The sequence below is a fragment of the Ictidomys tridecemlineatus genome, unplaced genomic scaffold, assembly GCF_052094955.1.
Source record: "Ictidomys tridecemlineatus isolate mIctTri1 unplaced genomic scaffold, mIctTri1.hap1 Scaffold_746, whole genome shotgun sequence".
NCBI lineage: Eukaryota > Metazoa > Chordata > Mammalia > Rodentia > Sciuridae > Ictidomys > Ictidomys tridecemlineatus.
The window spans coordinates 34,144-43,795 of record NW_027525423.1 but is presented as its reverse complement, the minus strand read 5'-3'; the positions used below and the strand labels follow the sequence as shown (position 1 = coordinate 43,795).

General features: G+C 41.8%; 1 long non-coding RNA gene across 1 annotated transcript; it reads left to right on the top strand.

Annotated features, from left to right (window-relative positions):
- The first annotated feature begins 6,571 nt into the window (after positions 1-6,571).
- On the top strand, positions 6,572-8,487 carry LOC144374552 (uncharacterized). Its single transcript, XR_013433925.1, has 2 exons — positions 6,572-6,881; positions 7,681-8,487. It is a non-coding gene; the product is annotated as an uncharacterized LOC144374552 (long non-coding RNA).
- Positions 8,488-9,652: the final 1,165 nt, after the last annotated feature.

The following is a 9,652-nucleotide window of genomic DNA, read 5'->3' as shown; positions in this document are numbered from 1 at the left end:
GGACCTGATGGGGAAAGGAAGGAGACTGGATTGGCTTTGGGCTAAAACTCAGAGCTTTGAAGGCCAGAGAAATTGCTCTGTGCTGGGGCTTCCCTCTGCCTCTCTTCCTGCTTGCTGAACTGCCCACTTAATCTCTTTGTGCCTACCCAGGGTCACCATGATGATGCCCTTGTGGGAATGTTGAGTTGTAAGAGATTTGACTGGTGACCCAGAGTGATATGCCTGGTGACATGGGTATTGTTTTGATTTCTTTTTATTTGACTTAAAATGATTGTTTTAAATATTTACTAACCTTTAATAAATTAAAGCCTACAATGTTAAATTCTTTGTCTTATTTACAAATTTTAGAGCTATAAAAATATCTGTATCCTTTATTGTTTCTTGTATGTCTATCTTTTGTTACTTTCTATGACTTCTCCAAGAGTGATGTAGTTTTAACTTATCTCTCATATTTGATCAACAGATGTAGGTTAAATGCCTCAATTCTTTCATTGAAATCTACTTTAGGATATCTGATTTTTATATTGTGTCTATGAAATTTTGTCTGATTGCATGGTCATAGATATTCTGTATTTTCTTACAGTGAAATTTAAAATTTCATAGTTAGGTCCTTATTTATAGCTTATATTTCTATTGGTTGAGATAGATGTGTTCACAATTTCATCTGCATATGAAAATCACGAATCCACAGTCTTGCTATTGTGAATTGTGCTGCTATGAACATCGATGTAGCAGTGTCCCTGTAGCATGCTCTTTTTAGGTCTTTAGGGAATAGACCGAGAAGGGGGATAGCTGGGTCGAATGGTGGTTCCATTCCCAGCTTTCCAAGAAATCTCCATACTGCTTTCCAAATTGGCTGCACCAATTTGCAGTCCCACCAACAATGTACAAGTGTACCCTTTTCCCCACATCCTCGCCAGCACTTATTTTTGTTTGACTTCGTAATGGCTGCCAATCTTACTGGAGTGAGATGGTATCTTAGGGTGGTTTTGATTTGCATTTCTCTGACTGCTAGAGATGGTGAGCATTTTTTCATGTACTTGTTGATTGATTGTATGTCCTCCTCACAAATCCAAATATTGGTTTTGCTTATTGATATGAAATGTCTCCATTTTATACAAAACCAATATTTATACTTGTGTCTGTTTCAACCCCTAGGATATTTCTTCTACTACACTGTCTCTCCAGAAAAAATTTAAAAATGAGGAAAAGAGAATGGATTCCAGGTGGCCATATTTGCTACTCACTCTTCTGGAGTGGGCACATCATGTCAGGTGTCATTTCTGATGTTGAAGTTTGTCTTCACACCTGCCTCCCTGGCCTGAAAAAGAGCAGGGATGTCTTTCACCTCCACATTTTCTGCAACTGGCAAAACACCTGGAGCTTCAGCACTGTGCACAGTTTGTTGAAGAACAGAGCAGTTGGCATGGTGACAATGGAGATGACTCCTCAACTGATGTCTACTGATCACCAGTGGAGCTAAACACTGACTATCACTGTGTTCTCCTGCTCTGCCTCTCCAGAACCAGCCTTTGTGATTCTTATGTCTGAACTCTGAGACCTTCTCTGACTCTGCTGCAGGTCTAGAGCCAAATCCAGCTTGGCAGTCCTGAGGTCTTACTGTAGCTTAAAAATCCTAATACCTGCTTCAGCCCTTCTTCGGAGAATTGGCTTAATATCACTTTCATATCCTGTGTCTAATATACAGCATTGGATTTGGCTAACAGCAAAAGCCAGGGTACTCATTTCAACAAAAGTCTATTTTGTGTAAGATTTTTCCATGTCTCCAGGGTGCAACATTAACATAGTGCTAAGACATTATTGTAGGAACATATGTATAGACTCATTGCTTATATACGATGGGAACTCAGTGGCAAAAGATGAGCTTCATTTACTCTCTAGAAAATAACTTGGGAAGAACTTGCTAGGACCCCAGATTAAGCTGTTTAATTCTTTAGTGAACAGGGGGTACATTATATCTTCTCTACTTCTCATGCTGAGCAGCAGAGAGGCCTCATGCACATCAAAGCTGCAGGTCTCTTAAAATATGGGAAGACACAGGAACTAGAAGGGGAGAGAGTGAGAGTGGAGAGCTTAGGGTGGTCTCACCTCACAACTTCTTCCTTGTTCTGTTTTTTTTTTTTCTAATGAAAAGTGGATATGGGTACTTTTTTGCCACTTTGTAAAATTCTGATGCCCCTACATTTCATTCTCTTTCCCCACCTGAAGTGTCTGTAGTGGCCACCACTCCTTCCTTTCTCTTCTTCTCATGAATGACTGAACACTTTTCAGTGAGATAAATCTCTTTATTTAATTTATCCTATTCTATGTTCCCTTTGATCTACTCAGAATGTGTTTTTTCTCTTATTAAAATTTACAACATTATTAAAGCCTTTTCCCTCCAACTTTGGAATAAAAATTTTGTGTTTTTGAAGTCAAGAGAGGAAATACTAGGGGTCGACCTGTAGTCTGAGGAAGAGCACAGGGATATGTGAGATCATTAACATCATAGAAATTCAAATTTAAGAAGTGAGTTAAAATATTCATTAGTATTCTGTCACATACTAAACATCTGCCTTCTCTGCAATGCAGGTAGGTAGGTAGATAGACAGTTATATCTTAGTGACTCTCAAACACTGTTGGTAGAAATACATAAGATAACATCATTTGAAAGCAAATATGAGAGCTGAGGGTCCAGTTCGGTGGTTGAGCATTTTCCTGGTGGACTGTAGGCTCTGGTTCTGATCCCCAGAGCCACAGAACACAGGGTGTAGAGAGCTGAGGGGAGAGAGTGGAAGAGGAACCCAATAAGGCAACACAGATTAAGCATTTCAATGTAGACACTTTATGTGTGTGAGTGTGAGTGCTTTTAAAACAGAAATTTCACTTTTGTGAGGAGGAAATTAGGCTTCAAGGGGATGTGGACCCACAGTTATCACTTCTAGTGTCTAGAGGTAGGAACACCAATGATTCTACCCCTCACAGTGCCTTACTTCTTTAAATAAAAAAGAAAAGGGTTGGAAAATGGTTGCACATGCCTGTAATGCCAGTGACTCAGGAGGCTGAAGCAGGAGCATGGTGAGTTCAAAGCCAGCCTCAGGAATTTAGCTAAACCCTTAATAACTTAATCAGTCTCTGTCTTAAAATATAAGCTAATAAGGGCTGAGATGTGGCTCAGTGGTTAAGCACCCAGGTTCAACTCCCAGTATAAATAAATGAATAAATAAATAGGTTAGATTTGGGCTCAATGGTTAATCTCCCCTGAGTTCAATGCTGGTACAAAAATGAAAAGTCTAGAAATCGTGGGTGCAATAGGTAAGCCCACCTTACCCCAACACTGGAAAGCAAAGTCTCAACAATAGGATGACCTAAAGTTAGGATCTCAGAGAAGACTTGCCCCATCACTAAAGCTGCCCTTGTTCCTGGCCAGGGAAAGCCCTATTCCCTGCTGATGAAATAAGTTTGTTATTTTGTTAACAAATAACTTTTTGTTTAACTCTTTTTACAAGAATACATTTTTTTACTATATTCTTTCCTAAAGATAGATTACAATTTTTTTTTATCAAAGGACAGGGGAGTTTATTTTGTTATACAAATCATTTATTCTGATTTCACATAACATATGGTGACAATTTATGAAATGTAAAAATAATCTCTCTGCCTTTCCATGTTTGCAACTACTCTATTTCTAGTCTTCAGATAATAGTGAGCCAAGCCATGGACCTGCTCCTGTCAGCTGTGGGCTGCTATCCCCAAGGGCCAGGCCCTGGAGGCAGGGAGAAGTCCCCCAGGGAGCCTGGGGCTGAAATGAGATTGGGGCTAGAGCTCTGGGTGAAGTTGTTGGGCAGCCTCTGACTCCTGACCTCTGATCCTCCCACTGAGGCAATGTCACCACAGAATCAGCCCCCACCCCATGCCTTGTCCTTGAAGGGTTAACTTGCCCAAAACAGTGAAAGAAAAAGCTGCTTTTATGGGAATTCTGCAGACTGTGGAACTTCTGAGCTCCTCCCCTCACATGATGGATATAAAGTTCTGAAACTACCTGAACTCTGGATTCAGGGGATTAATTAATTATAGGGAAATTTGTACCCTGTGAGCCTGGCTGCAGCCAAATAAAATTGTTTCCTTCTATCTTTAGTGCCCTACTTGGCTGTCCCTACAACACTCCCAGGCTAACTCATTCACTCTTTCTCTATCATCCTCTACCCTCTCTTTTTCTCCTTGGAGACCAGGGTAGTTAAGCTGGGGGCCATCACAATCAGCAGAGGGGATCCTGAAATTTTCAAAAATTGTTTTAAACCTATCAATCAAGAAAATCTACTTAAATGAACACTGACATCCCAGATCATTGGAGTGGCCTTTAGGATTAGGAGATCCTGCCTTCTGAAGAAATATTCCCCTGATTTCCTATCTTCCCTCAACTTTACACCTTGTGGTTCAGATCAAGAGGAGCCCAGAAGAGTAGAAATTAGCAGGCAAAGGGGTCCCTGAAAACTTTTCCTCCTCTGAGAGGCTGCAGCTATGGATAAACATTTGCCCTGCTGTGTGGGAGGCCTGGGATTGTGGAGATAAGGCTCCAGGGCCCCAGGCACTGCCAAGCCATGAAGAATCAGATTCTGGGCTCTGGCCTCTGCTTTTTTAAATCCCAGGCTGGGCTTCCATTCGTGGGATCTCCAGGACTTCAACTGTGTAATGTCTTTTAGACCTTGTGGGTTTCTCAGCTGGCCCTGCCCCATCCATGGACCCAGATTGCACAGCACCTTAGCAAGGGGCACACAGCTGCCTGCCTGTCCAGTACAGATATGTGAGACCCAGCAATAGCCCCATGTACCCCCAGGAGAAGAGGATGCCTCTGAGAATCCCGACTTATCAGCATCCAGCCTGCCCCCATGGAGTGAGGAATCCCGAGATTATCCATGCTCTTTACAGAGCCTCCCTCTTATGTGCTAAGGCCTACCACCTCAAGTCTGCAGGATGCTGCCTGAGGTTCCCACCCATGCTCAGTGACGTTAGAATAATGGGGGCTCTGGACTGCTCAGTGCTCGCCCTTGACTTGAGAGCCATGAGGTCTCTGCTAACATGCTGCAATGGAAGAACCTCTGCAAGAAAAGGGTGTTAAAAAAAAAAAACATTTCTCAGGGCTGGGGTTGTGACTCATTAGTAGAGTGCCCACCTAGCATGTGCGGGGCCCTGGGTTTGATCCTCAAGCACCATATATGAATAGATAAAATAAAGGTATTCTGTCTAACTACAATGAAAAATATAAATTAATATTTTAAAAAAGTGTCTCAGTTTAGTAATCATGTGAGAAATTTATGCTGTCTTGGATTTTCATAAAATGTTCTGTCCCTTATATAATAAAATTGTGGAAAAAAATTGTTTTTTACTTGTGTATTTGTTTTAGAGATTGAGAAAGGAAGGGCGGATTTCCTGGATGCCAGTATACTTTGTGCTGTGGGTGTCTTTGCTGGATATCGGATAGGTACTGGGGATCCCCTTTGCACAGAGGGCAGATGAGGTTCTCGCTTGCCTGTTAATCCTTCCAGGTATAAATGTATGGTCAATGCTAATTACAAGTATTCTTAAACTCATTTCACTTCTGTAATTGTTCTGGGGCCAAAAATCCACACAGATTGATCCCAGAGTTGTCTGAATGTTTGGAGCTTTTCCTCCATTTCCTAGAGTGAATTCTAAAAGTCTTACTTTTACAACTTTGATAGACCCAGGAGATATTTTACTTTGTCAGATTCAAAAAGAGTTTTTCCAGGAAAGGCAAAACACAGTAAGCAAACTATATTCCCAGAGAAACTGATAATCCAGATATGTGTTAGAGATGTTGATGCACCTTTAAGGAAGTACTTCAATTTTCTGCTTTCTTTTTTATTTGTATTTTTATTTAGAGTTGAAAAGTGAAAATGCAATCAGGAAGAACCAGAAATGAGAAATGAAGGACAGCTCCTAGTTTAATACTTTATTTTGTGCTCACCTTTTTCAGCATTAATAGCAATTTACATTATTGACAGAAATATGAAATATTGGTACAATTGAAATATTCCTTGAATTCACACACTGACAGCTCTCTATAAACCCACTAGCAGGTAGACTTAGGAGTAGAGTTCTACAATTCTTTTCCCCCTTCTTCAATTTTTTGAATGAGCCTGAGAGTAATTGGCAATATATCACTAACCACTTTTTAAATCTTTAATGGAATTCACCGATGAAGCCATTATGTTCAGAGCTTTTATTTATTGGGATTTTCTTTTTTCCTCCAGTGGTGAACACTGAACCCAGGGAGGGACTCCTGCAAATGCTCCGCACCACTGAGCTACATCCCCAGCCTCACCTTGTATTTGATTACTGATTTAATCCTAGTCATAGTTGTAGATTTGTTCTGGTGTTCTTGTTGATTCAGTCCTGGTACTCTTTGTTAATGTTCACATTCATTCAATTTGATAGGATTAAGACATGCCAATGATTAAGAGACTTTTGGGTGTGTCGGGAATGACTGGCATGTGCAATTACAACTGAAGTGGAGACCCCCCCTAAAGTTGATCAGCACCATCCAATAGGATGGCAGCTTGGATGGAATAAAAGGTGGGAGAACAAGGAAGCATCAGCAGATGCAAGCTTGATTCTCCTAGAATCAGTTCTTGGTTGCTGCTGCCATCATTTGAGGATATCAGAATCTTGCTTCTTCACTCCTCTAAAGTGGACTCATATGATACTGATTGTCCAGAGTTTCCAGAAGCTTCTGTTCAGACTAGGAGAGCACTGTTGATCTCTCCTGTTTCGGGGGTTTCAGCCACTTTTTCGAGCAGCTACTGGTTCCTCCAGCTCTACAGCCTGCAGACAGCCATTGGCGACTCTCCAGCTCTGGTCAAGTAAGCCAATCTAATCAATCCCCTTTTTATAATCATACTTTCTCTTGATTCTGTTCCACTTGAGAATCCTGACTACTACACCTTCCTGGTCACTGATTTTACTTCATCTCATAAATGTTGGTATGGTGTGTTTTCTTTGTTATTAGATATCTATGTATATTCTTCTATCCCTTGTGCTTTTTTACTTCATCAGAAAATTATTTGACTTTTTTTTTTGCTTTCCATAAATTTGTGAATTTTCACTTCCTCTTTTTATTATGGATTTTTAGCTTCATCCTATTGGGTGTTTAAAAGATACTGACAGTTATCTTTAAAATATTTTTTATAACATCTTTTCTATGGGCTATAAATAACTTTTATGAAGGATTGTGGCCTAATTTTCTCCAAAGAGCCCCATGTCCTCCTATTATCATTAGGGTTTTATTTCTCAAGTTATGTATTTGATAGAGTTGGGGATGAGGTGAGAGATCAATCAGATTATAGTACCAGATCTGAAAACTAAAGTTTATTTTCCAGGTCATATTGTTTTTTGGAAGTACTCCTGGTCACAAGTATTCTATCATACAGGCAGAGATCAGGAAGGAAAAAGGTTACAACTAAAACATGTTGTGATTATCTATGTATTGTGTTGACAACCTTCTAAAGCCAGAAGAAAAATGTCTATTTTTCAGTGTCTTATGGAGCAAGACTTCCTATTACAGTGACTAACAGATAATTGTTATTGTTGTTAATCTCATTAATTGAGATTTCTGATGGGATTTTATTTCCGGATTAAAGCAAGCACGATCCTTATTCCCAGTCTGTGTTTAGAAACTCATTGGAGGCCAGAAGAGTTTCAGAAGACCAAATTAGCTGCCTGCTAAGCCCCACATACTGGTTCCTGCTGTGAGGCCCACAACACCATGGAGCAGCACTTTCCCTGCTGTGTGCCACAGGCTTGGAATTCTGTATACAATGAGCCAGGTCTCCAGAGGCCTCCAACTCTGAGCTCAATATACCCTGGACCCCAGTTGCTGCCCTTCTACATCCAGCAACAAGTTATCTCTTATGGCAGACACGCCTTCCACAGCAACCTGCATTCCACACCCCAAGGACCTCTTCTCTGGCATTGGTCATGGGAAGATGACTTTCCCAGAGCACAGGGCACCTTGCACCAGGACACAGAGCCTCCTGTCCTGGAGCAGGTGTCCTTGACCCAGAAGAAGCTGCAGGCACACCCAGGAGAGTCGGGGGTCTTGAAGGTGCCCCAGCATCAACTGTCTTCTGGGGCTCCCTTGTGTTCCAGGTACAAGGATGAGGGAGGTCTAGAGGCCAAGACCTCTGGTGGTGGTGACTCTCGTAAGAGTCCTCTTCCCCCTGCCCCTGCTAGAGGCCAAGAGAAAAGCCAAGGTTGCTAGGGGTGGATTCGGGCCCTTCTGTGCAAGACTCCCTGAGGCTGCTTGAGTCTGTAACCTTTGGGACCCAAGAGCACTGAGATGTTTGGAGGAGTGTTTTGGAAGGGATCACCTAGAAGTAAAGCTTGTGTTTGCTAGTCCACCATGGAGGCTTCAGAGCTCTTGTGCATTTTTCTTCTGCTTTCTCAATTAAATTGCCCTAAAATGAGAAATTCTTGGGTGTGGTGTACTCCTGTTTGGGATTGTGGGTGGTGAGACACCATGTCCAGATCTAAGGGGGTCAATCTGGATCTAAGGGTGCCCTCTTGCATTGTTCTTGCATTACTTACTGGCAGGATGGACTGGCAGCATTTTCTGGGGAGAGGTGGGTGGCCAGGGCACCAGTGTATTGGGTGTTCTACATGCACTGCATCTCTAAGCAGATACACAGCAGCCTTGAAAACCCAGCAGAGATATGATCTTTCTGTGCTACCCTGTTATCTATTGCCCCCAAGACTACTTCAGGGGTGCCTTGATACCATGCAGTTGTCTGACTCCTCTGCCTGTCTTCCTTTCAAACCCGCCTAACAACCTTCCGCTTCTTGGGACTCAGAGCTTGCCCAGGCAGTCAAGATTCAAAAGAGTCAAGAAGCCAGAGTATAAAATCAAGTCGAGCCAGGAAATACCAGGAAAGCCAGCCAGTCTGGGTCACAGCTGCCACTACACACTTGACTGCACTCATTTTGAGGCCTTTCAAAGGACCCCAGCAGCTAGACCTTCAAACTTTGGGCCTTGGTATTTACCCATTGGTATAGATCCTCCAGAAGATTCCACCTAGAGGGTTTTGCTGCTAGGGGGTATCCAAGGAATTCTACTTAAGATGGCCTTCTTGGACCCTTCTTTTCCTAGCATTTTTGAAATTTGAACTTGAAATCATGGGACTTTGGATTCTGACAACATTACAAGATGTATCTCCAGTAATTTTTAGTTCTTGTTTTGAGACATGATCTAATGAAATTGCTGAACCTTCTCTTGATTGTTTTTTTTTTCATACCAGGGTTGAACATAGGGTACTCAAACACTGAGCTACATAACTAGCCCTATTTTGTATTTTACTTAGAGACAGGGTCTCACTGAGTTGTATAGCACCTCACCGTTGCTGAGGCTGGCTTAGAACTCACAATCCTGCTCTATCATCCTCCCCAGCCACTGGGATTGCAGGTGTGTGCCACCCTGCCTGCCTTGTCTTGAGTTGTAATTCTCTTGTGTCAGCTTTTTAGTTCACTGAGATTACAAGCCTGTACTGTCCTGTCCCACATGGCAGAATTTATCTGTGTAATTAATTTTTTTCAAGAAGACAGAGAACTGTTTCTCAGTGGTATTATATAAAATATCAAA